The sequence below is a fragment of the Crinia signifera genome, chromosome 5 (assembly GCF_055691185.1).
Source record: "Crinia signifera chromosome 5, ASM5569118v1, whole genome shotgun sequence".
Classification (NCBI taxonomy): domain Eukaryota; kingdom Metazoa; phylum Chordata; class Amphibia; order Anura; family Myobatrachidae; genus Crinia; species Crinia signifera.
Genome location: NC_139221.1, coordinates 262297417 through 262307788, shown reverse-complemented (window position 1 = coordinate 262307788; position 10372 = coordinate 262297417). Strand labels below are relative to the sequence as shown.

Here is a 10372-nt window from a genome sequence, read left to right as displayed (position 1 = left end):
GTTATTCTGGTTCACTCCTTCTGGCAAATTCCTTCTTAGATGGACAAAACCATGAGCACTGCAGGTGGGGTAGATGTTACTTGTGCAGAAAGAGTTAGATTTGGTGGGGATTTACTTCAAAGTGAGATCTATATTGCAGTGTAAAAATAAAGCAGTCAGTATGTTCCCTGCACAGAAACAAAATAACTCACCCAAATCTAATTCTCTCTGCACATGTTTACATCTGCCACCCCTGCAGTGCACATGGTTTTGTCCATCGGCTACCTATCACTAATATTTATTAACACTATAGTATCGCACTGGGCTTTCTAGCTTATGATAGTTTTTGGGGTGCCACACCCTGCACCTAGATATAGCACTAGGGACCCCCAATATACAGAGAAGCCTTGACGTGGCTTGGGGGCATATCATACACCTGCGCAGGTTTATGTAACCAATATCTCTGAATTATATTATCACGCAGTGTTCAAGATTGGTTACCAAAACTATTCAGTGAGCTGGGCGAACATGTCTTTTTTTACTTACTCAGAAGTCTGACTTTAGCCTAGTATCTGATTTATTAATATTAAAATTTTTGTTGACACGTTTGGCGATTCTCCTCAAGGAGATCAGTTAGAATTGACAAAGGTTCATCATCATAGGAATCTAGAACAATTGAAATATCTTTTTTTTTCTAATTTCTCTAGATGTTTTTTTAGCAAAGTATTTCTGGGTCCTAGTAAATCTGTTAAGTTCAACATATAAATGAAATACATTAGCTGGTGGAAGTAAATTTAAGCCCTTTGCTTAACAGCTGTGACTCCTCGGGGGCAGTGGCATAATTAAATACATGTGGGCCCCATAGCAAAAGTTTGTAAGGGCCCCTATTTATCACCTAATGTTGAAAAGTGTATATATAGCACATGATACATTGACAGGCAAAGTGGGCCACCCTCAGAGATGGGCCACATAGCAGCTGCACCCTCTGCACCTATGGTAGTTACGATCTTGCTCGGGGGTAAGAATTTTAGAAGACAAATTAAAAATGGATTTGTTATGGTTGGAATTCATTAGATGTGCCACATTTTTTCTTTAAATTTAGGTCTGCCCCCCCTTCTCCCTTGGTACTTGAGTACCTCCTTCTTTTTGGAGTCCCTATTGATAGCTCTCTCACCCGTCGGTAGTTGCGGTCTTGGCATTGATCTAAAAATTGCTAGTTTATGTTGTTCTCGACCTACTCTCAATGGTTTTCGGTCTAGCTCCAAGATTAAAGTTGGAAGAGATGTCACTACTCAATTATTCTCAATTGGAGGGCCCTCATGTGTATGTTCTCTAGGTCTATAATTGGATCTAAAAAAAAAACTGTAAGCAGATAACACAAAACTCAGCAAAGTGCAGTCCATACCCAGAAGATACAAGTATCTTCAAGGAAGGTAGGTTTTTAAACAGGTCAATTTCTGGTGGAATGAAATTCAAAGCAAGGAGAAACTAAAGGAGGTGAGCAGAGCTGGCATTCCTCAGTATTTGGATTTTATCCCATAAGACAAACTTATAATTGGGTCACTAGAAGAAAGGTTGTATGTGTTGGCAAATTGGAAGCAGTGGACCCAGTGAGAATGGATAAACCATCACTGAATTTGGCTGCACCTACCCTGTATTCCCAGCAGCTTGGCTCAAGTAATCATAAAAATATAATAATATTTGTAACAGCTGGGACACCAATTAGTCAGTATGGCCAGAGTTATGTATCATCAGCAGTATCCTGTGTATCCTAACTATGGACCCTCATACCGGCAGCAGCCCCCATTCTACAAGCCCAGGCAGCCATACTGGAAGCCCCCGTACAAAGGCTCCTATGGGCCCATGAAACAGCCCTTCCCCTTTGACCGTCTGGATAACTATAAGTGGGCCCAGCTGAGGGCTTTGTTGAGCCAACTAGGCCCAGAATTGGGTCTGAATTGCTTCCACACCAAGGAAGTGGGCCTACAGGTGAACCCCAGAGTGGATGTGTCCGTCCAGTGCTCACTGGGACCACGTACCCTGAAGAACTGCAAGGGAGGGCCCTTTCTGTGTGGCCCCATTCCCGGGCAGCATGCGGGGCTTAGCCTTGTGGCACCGGTGAGGTTTCCCCGGACAATTGCTGTGTATTACCGATTGTTAGGCAGGAGGCTGTTCACACTGCCGCCCATCCAGCGAGGGGTGAACAAGGATGTGGGGACGCAGCTGGATGATATGGAGGAAGGTGGGAGACTGAGGCTGGGACCAGTAGGAAACCCACATTCCAGTTCCTGGAACAGAAATACGGCTTCTTCCACTGCCGGAGCTGCCAGGTGCGGTGGGAAAGTCTCTGCGTGTGGTGTGTTTCTGGGACAAACAAGGTTTACTTCAAACAGTTCTGCCACAAATGTCAGAAGGGATACTCGTACTACGTGGAGCCCATTGAGGGCAAGATCTGCATGAGAGCCTGGTGCTCCTGCCCGGACAGGAAACACCTCGACCTCAAGAGACCTCACCTGCAGGAACTGTGCGGTCGCTGCAAGGGGAAGCAACTGTCTTGCGACAAGACTTACAGCTTTTAGTAAATTGTCTGAATGGCAGTGCCGCACGCGGAGGACTCGTGTCATGCCACAGTTCGTGGTGATCCTATTTATTTTGATATTAAAAATCTCTTTGATGTTTGCACTTGGATATCTGTATGTTTTCTTTTCCTTTTGTGTAAAGTGAGTGGTTTGTTATATACAAGGATTTTTGTTAGTACCTGGATATGTGGATAATTCACTGTTCAATAAAAGCTCAGACACGACTTGCGACGGCTAACCAGGAGCGTTTCGCTGGAACGGATGTGTTGCTCAGTCTGTGTATATAGATCATGTCATACCTTATATGTGACCAATAGCAATGCAGTCTTAAAAAAAAAAAACAAGGCCAAGTACCATGTGCAGATTTAATTACATTTGCATGAGGAATGTTCACAATGTTTTAAAAATTCCACTTTTTGTAGAATTTTTATTTTAAACTAAAATTATCAGCAAAGAACATTTATATATTTCTATCAACCCCTTGCACTGGTAAACGGTTAGTTCAACATACAGTACAATATTATGTCTTTATTGATGTGGCTGATTGGCTATTCGCTTCTCCATAGAAGCCCCTGTTTAATTTTAACCTGGGTGTCTATAGGCGGTTCCCATCATAGATGCCCATGTTAAACATTTAACTGCACAGTTAAATATCTGCACATATTACATTTGCCCCACCTGCAGTGCACATGGTTTTGCCCACTTTGAGAACAAATTTGTCTTACGATCTGATCTGAATAATGCCCATTGTCCCTTGCACATGCGCAGTATACAGTACTATGCTAGCATCGATAGAATATGCATTTATTAGCAGATGCTGATTCAGGCCCAGAGATACAAGCAAGACGTTATTATTTATATTAACCTTTAAAACTAGGTAACAACCTAAGGCAGGGATTCCCAATCTTTTTCTAATCACGGCGCCCTACAGTATCAGAATTTTTCCAAGGCACCCCATGGCCCCCAAAAATATACATCAAATTAATTAGATTGTGTTTATATGTGGTTCTTAGGTTCAGTTATGTGGTAAAGGGCAGGATTTGGTTCTGATTGTACATATTTTATGATTGGCAGCCACCAGCACTGGTTTTGTCCAGAAAAAAATGATCATAAATAATTTGAATTGGTCCTGGACGACCAACCCGAGGCATCCCTGCAAGTGTCCCGAGGCCAGTGCCCCCCCCTCGCGTGCCGGCTCCCCGCCTCCCCCCAATTACTATTACTTACCAGCAGTGGCGACGGTGCAGCATCTTCTCCCTTCGGGACTCAGGGCTCGGAGCACTCACTGTGCAGAGCGCCGAGCCCCTCTGTATCCTAGGCTCGACGCTCTGCAGGCTGCACTGTGTATTGTGTGTGCCTGGGCACCGGGTGGGGGGATTTGTGCAGGTGCGCGCGCAAGCTGGAGTGGGGGTGGGTGGGTGGTGCCGTGCTACTCCAGAGGCCGGGGCCCGGGACAGCTGGGCCCCTGGCACCCCCCTGTAGGCGGCCCTGCCCGAGGCACTCCAGGGAGCCTAGGCGCACAGTTTGGGAACCACTGCCCTAAGGGCAAGATGTACTAAGCCATGAAATGTAATAAAATGGAGAGTGATAAACCACCAACCAATCAGCTCCTACTTATTATTTTCAAACACAGCCTGTGACATGGCACGTAGGAGCTGATTGGCTGTTTTTTATAACTATCCATTTTATCACTTTTCAAGCTTAGTACTAAGTGAGAATAGCAATTAACACTCTCCAATTTACCGGAAAAAATTGTCACACCAAATATTGATTTGATTTAGATTTCTCTTCTGTTCATTCAGTTTGCATTTAGATAATTGATGGCGTAACAATGGCCCTGCAGCCCAAGTGGGGGGCACATGGTCTCTGCAGGATCCATTGGGTCTGGACATCCGTATGGAATCTGCTGAAAATGTCCCTCCAAAAATGGCTGCTGCCTTGGAGGTGACAGATGCTAGAGGTCCTACTGGACAAATGTATTGATGCTAGAGGTCCTACTGGTTAGAATATATTCCTAATTGGAAGTTACAGATTCCAAAAGTAACAGATTACGGGTAGTGATATACCGTATATACACAAGTATAAGCCGACTTTTTCAGCACATTGAAAAAGCCCCCCTTGGCTTATACTCAAGGGACCAGTACTGCTGTAGAGGAAGGGGCCGCTGCAGGAGACTCGAGGAGGGGATTGAGCATGGCACTGATGCGGAAGTGATGCCATGCTGTGCCACGGCCACAGGCGTTTTGCTAAGGTGACACGCGGGGGAACGCAGAATTAAAGAGCTGTTCGTTTCACTGCAGCAGCACACTCTCTCATGCCTGTCAGAGCAAGTGAGCGGAGACAGGGCAGAGATGTGAATATAACAATGCAGGCCCGGTGAGTGAGACTGGAGGAGGTAAATAATCTCCCTTGCTATGTGTGTCAGTGTGCCCCTATGCCCTGTACAGAGTGTGTGTCAGTGTGTCCCTAGACCCTGTACAGTGTGTATGTCAGTGTGCCCCTAGACCCTGTACAGAGTGTGTGTCAGTGTGCCCCTAGACCCTGTACAGAGTGTGTGTCAGTGTGCCCCTAGACCCTGTACAGTGTGTATGTCAGTGTGCCCCTAGACCCTGTACCGTGTGTGTGTGTGTCAGTGTGCCCTTAGACCCTGTACAGTGTGTATGTCAGTGTACCCCTATGCCCTGTACAGAGTGTGTGTCAGTGTGTACCTAGACCCTGTACAGTGTGTATGTCAGTGTGCCCCTAGACCCTGTACAGAGTGTGTGTCAGTGTGCCCCTAGACCCTGTACAGTGTGTATGTCAGTGTGCCCCTAGACCCTGTACCGTGTGTGTGTGTGTCAGTGTGCCCTTAGACCCTGTACAGTGTGTATGTCAGTGTACCCCTATGCCCTGTACAGAGTGTGTGTCAGTGTGCCCCTAGACCCTGTACAGTGTGTATGTCAGTGTGCCCCTAGACCCTGTACAGAGTGTGTGTCAGTGTGCCCCTAGACCCTGTACAGTGTGTATGTCAGTGTGCCCCTAGACTCTGTACCGTGTGTGTGTGTGTCAGTGTGCCCTTAGACCCTGTACAGTGTGTATGTCAGTGTACCCCTATGCCCTGTACAGAGTGTGTGTCAGTGTGCCCCTAGACCCTGTACAGTGTGTATGTCAGTGTGCCCCTAGACCCTGTACCGTGTGTGTGTGTCAGTGTGCCCCTAGACTCTGTACAGTGTGTGTGTCAGTGTGCCCCTAGACCCTGTACCGTGTGTGTGTGTGTGTGTCAGTGTGCCCCTAGATCCTGTACAGTGTGTGTGTCAGTGTGCCCCTAGACCCTGTGCATTTCCCATCCTAGGTGTATACTCGAGTCAATAAGTTTTCCCAGTTTTTTGTGACAAAATTAGGTGACTTGGCTTATATTAGGGTGGACTTATCCTCGAGTATATACGGTATGTATACCTGGCTATGAGCATGTAAACACCTGGCAATGAGCATGTAAACACCTGGAAATGAGCATGTAACACCCTGGCAATGAGCATGTAACCCACTGGTAACAAAAATACCACTGGCAATGAATAAGAAATCCCTGGAAATAAGCATGTAACCTCTGGAAATGAGCATGAAACCCTTAGCAACGAGCATGAAACCCCTAGCAGTAAGCATGTAACTCCTGGCAATGGGCATGTAACTCCTTTTAATGAGCATAAAATACCTGGAAAGCAACATTTAGGTAAACAAAAATTATATGAAATGCATGGGGGGGGGGGGGGGGGGGATTCTTACTTTGCAGCATATTTTCTATACCTGCCTAAATCTGTTGCACAAACATGTATACATTTATTTTTGTAGATTGTCAAGCAATGCTTCAAGAACCACATGGTAATCATAATCTTTTTACATATATATATTTGAGGATTCCAAAACTTTTATAATGCATGCTGATCTCTTCCATATGGCCCTTGTTATCTTTTGAACTTTTTCAGGAGAGTGTCTTGATAATCTTAATTTAAACATGCAGTGAGTGTCTAATGGAGCCCACACACATGGCTGTTCAGCCTGATCACCTAATTACAAGCCATGTGACCAGTGGTTTGGCCAAACACATGGAACTCAGTAGACGTAGTGTACTCTGGTCACTCTTGCTGAGGCAGGTGAATACATTTTCAGTAGTGGATTCATTTAGAATAATGACCAGAAAGTGTCACGGAAGAGCCACTGAAAGTGTAAAGTAATTATATATGAAGGAGAATCTTGTAACCTTCACAAATGTGCCAAGATTTGTTAAGAAACTTACTACCTAAAAGTTACACACGCGCGCACACACACACACACACACACACACACACACACTCACACACACACACACACACACATATATATGAAATAGGCAAAAATTGCCCCATGTGTTTTCCCCTTTAGTAAATAGACCCATAGGTCAGTATCACATGAGCGGCTGAACAAAACTTCACAAATTGCAGTGACATATTCTGCCTTATTACTGCAGTGTTGCTAAACTGCCCTTTTAGTAAGCAGCCTACTGTACTACTTCTATAGAGTAGTCCTACTCTTATACAATATATGTATACTATAAAAAAAAAAGAGACACCTCAAATTTTCCATATTTTTATTAAAATAAATGTAGAATTCATATTTTTGGTACTATTAACAGAAAAAGCAACTGAATAAAAATAGAAATATTCCACATTCTAATTTACTCCACAACAAAACTACCTGCTTCTTTTTTAAGGTATTTACAGTCTATTACCACCAAAAGTGTGTTTGACTTGCAGTAAAATTAGGGCTCTCAGACTTAAACCCTCTGTTGACCAAGATTAAGTACATTGTCCATACTCTATACTAAACTGTGAGAATTGTAGGTTAAACTGGGGGAAATATTGATCTGCATTGGAAAAAATAAAAAAGGAATTACTTTTGATTAGAATTTTGATTTAGCTGAATTGATTTAATTCAAAGGCAAATCTCTATGAAAATATCTATGACTCGTTGCACACGTATTGAAAAATACAATGGGTGCGGAATCAGAAAAACTCCTCTAGTAACTTTTGGGACAGATTAACCAGGAGGCAAATGGCAAGTAACTTTGTAGCTGGAACTTTGGAGGCCGGGGGCCATACCAATTGCTTAGAAATGGGCTGAAATCAACCCATGTGTATGCCCCGTAACAAGCAGTACAATCACATAGAAATCACATAGAATCACATAAAAAATACAACAAATTAAGAAAAAATAAATAAATAAACTTAGAAATGGGTGAGGGTGGGTTTGGGCCAATCTGTTCCATTGTGCTTAGTAAGCAGTTGCCCAAGGACAACCAATCCCCCCCTCCACTCCATCAGATATTTCATCCAATGCCAACACCACCAGGGAAAATCACAGCTTCCGACAGCAGCCCCCTGGGACATAAAAGCCTCCAAAATCAGATACTCCTCCACATGGACATCACAACCACTAACAACACCAGGGAACAGCACAGCCACCGACAGCACCACCTTCCCCAAGACACCAACACCCCTCCTCCCATACCCACCCATCTAAGTTACTGATACTGTTACTTCCTGCGTTATCGCCCCCCCCCAACATTACAGTCGCCATGTTCCCCTTTACATTGTTTTGCCCGAGTGTGTAGGAGTTGGTCCCTGAACTCTGTATAAGCCTAGGTCTTTAAAAAGTATCTTTGCTTTTATTTATTTTTACTTATTGACTTAATTGTTGTACCTCCTATTTGTTACTGTACCAGTATTCATCTGTAAGACAGAGACAGAGGTGTCTATTTATTATCCACTCATTTCTACAAACGTATTAACATTTTCACCAACTTTTGTATAAATTAGGCATTCTGGCTGTTTATAATAAAGTTTACCAGGGAAATATAGGCCCCGGGCTTTTAATAACTTCGCCACCTCAGTGAAAGTGTCACCCAGGTTGGCGTGGCCTCATTCACAAGTATTGTGCTAGGTATCTGCAATAGGTGACAAGCTTTATGGTCTAGAAATTCCAGCCACAAATAAACCAGAGTCTTTTTTTGTATCACATATTTAATAGTTTTGTGTTATGATATATGCACAGCGTCACCGGGCTACAATTAGGGGAACCTGGGCAGCTGTCTAAGGAGTTGGTCGGTAGTGGGTGAGGTAGCGAGCTGTGGCGGCCATTTTTTGTTTGTGTGGCTTACTCGTGGGAGGCATAAACATGACGTCTTATGCAAATTGATGTTGGCGCTGAGCTCAGATTTTGTAGGGTGTGATCAGTGTGATTGCCGATCTTGGCAGCAGTGGGTCCTGCTGTGCTCTAAATAAAACAATACAAAATAATGACATATCACTCACCAGTATAAAATTGCATGCTCGGTTCAATAGATGAAGAATAGTTTTAATTATGATCAACAGAGTTCTCAGTCTTAAGAGTCCTGAGTTAATTGCAACTCAAATACACTTTCTGTGGGGTTTGGACTGTAAATAGTATGTAATAAGGAAACAGGTAGTTTCGCTTTAATGTCTGCTCCTAATCCTAATGTGTGCTCCTTTAATTACCTGGGTGTTTGTAGAAGCACGGCTATTGGCCTTTAAGGCAGTAGTAAGTGTTGCACTAGTCTTGAACCAACAGACTATATAGCTGTGGAAGTTGTAAGAATATGAGGCATTTTCTGGTTATCATTTTATTTAGTTTGGTCAGGTTCCAAGGCTATACATTAAAGGTAACTACAAAATCCAATTAGCATGCCAGGGCTGCTCTACAACTGGTTTCATTTGAGAAGGATCAAAGAATTTTCTTTCCTTAACCATTCTGTTCATTAACAATAGAATACCAAGTTTTACAACCAGGCCTGGTGTTTAGAGCCCTCATGGATTAATCAAGGGGAAAGTTAGGAAAGATAAAACATATAAAGCACATCACAAAATGAAGCATAGAACGTTCCTACATTCTTCCTGGATTGATAATTACAAATGTATGTCTAAAACAGGCAGTTTGTCTAATGATCTGTGCTCTTGGCCAAAAAGATAAATGCAATCCTAATGCATAGCCTGGGAAGAAGTAGAGGGTAAAAATTTACACACCTTGTATTTTACTGATTATGTGTATGACCATTCAAAGAATGCATATCAGAGATAAGCCCAATTCAGGGGGGAAAGTGTTATTGTACTGCAATAAAATCTATTTATTGACTTAATTTTGTATATAGTGACATTCATGTGCATCACATTATATTTTCATTATATATACCAAATTTTATGTAAATGATGTCATTGAGTGTCCTATAAAGACATATTTCTCCTGTTCCATGATACCTGATAGATAAACACATGTTTCTATTGCTCCATGATGTCCTGGCAGATAAACACATATTTCTATTGTTCCATGATGTCCTGGTAGATAAAGTCTACTTTCTCCATGTCCATGATGCCCTGATAGATAAACACATGTTTCTCTTGTTCCATGATGAGAAATACATTTTCTTCTGTTCTCATGATGTCCTGATACATAACTCATCTTTCACCTGTTCTATGATGTCCTAATAGATGAAACCCTCTTTCTACTTGTCCATGATGCCCTGATAGATAAAAACATCTTTCTCCTGTTCCATTGTGTCCTGGTCCACAATGTTCTGATCGATAACGATATCTCTCTCCTTTTCCATGATGTCCTGATAGATAAATAAGTGTTTCTCCTGTCCTCCTAATGTATAATACATAAAGCCATCTTTCTCCTTGTCCATGATACCCTGATAAAGATATATTCTCCTGTTCAATGATATCCTCATAAAGACATATTTCTCGTGTTCCATGATGTGATCAATAAAGATATCTCTCTCTTTGTAG

The 10372-nt window shown here is 42.8% G+C and overlaps 1 pseudogene; it reads left to right on the top strand.

Moving 5' to 3' along the window:
* The first annotated feature begins 1710 nt into the window (after nucleotides 1-1710).
* Nucleotides 1711-2569, top strand: LOC146079696 (protein ZAR1-like 1.S pseudogene; annotated as a pseudogene).
* Nucleotides 2570-10372: the final 7803 nt, after the last annotated feature.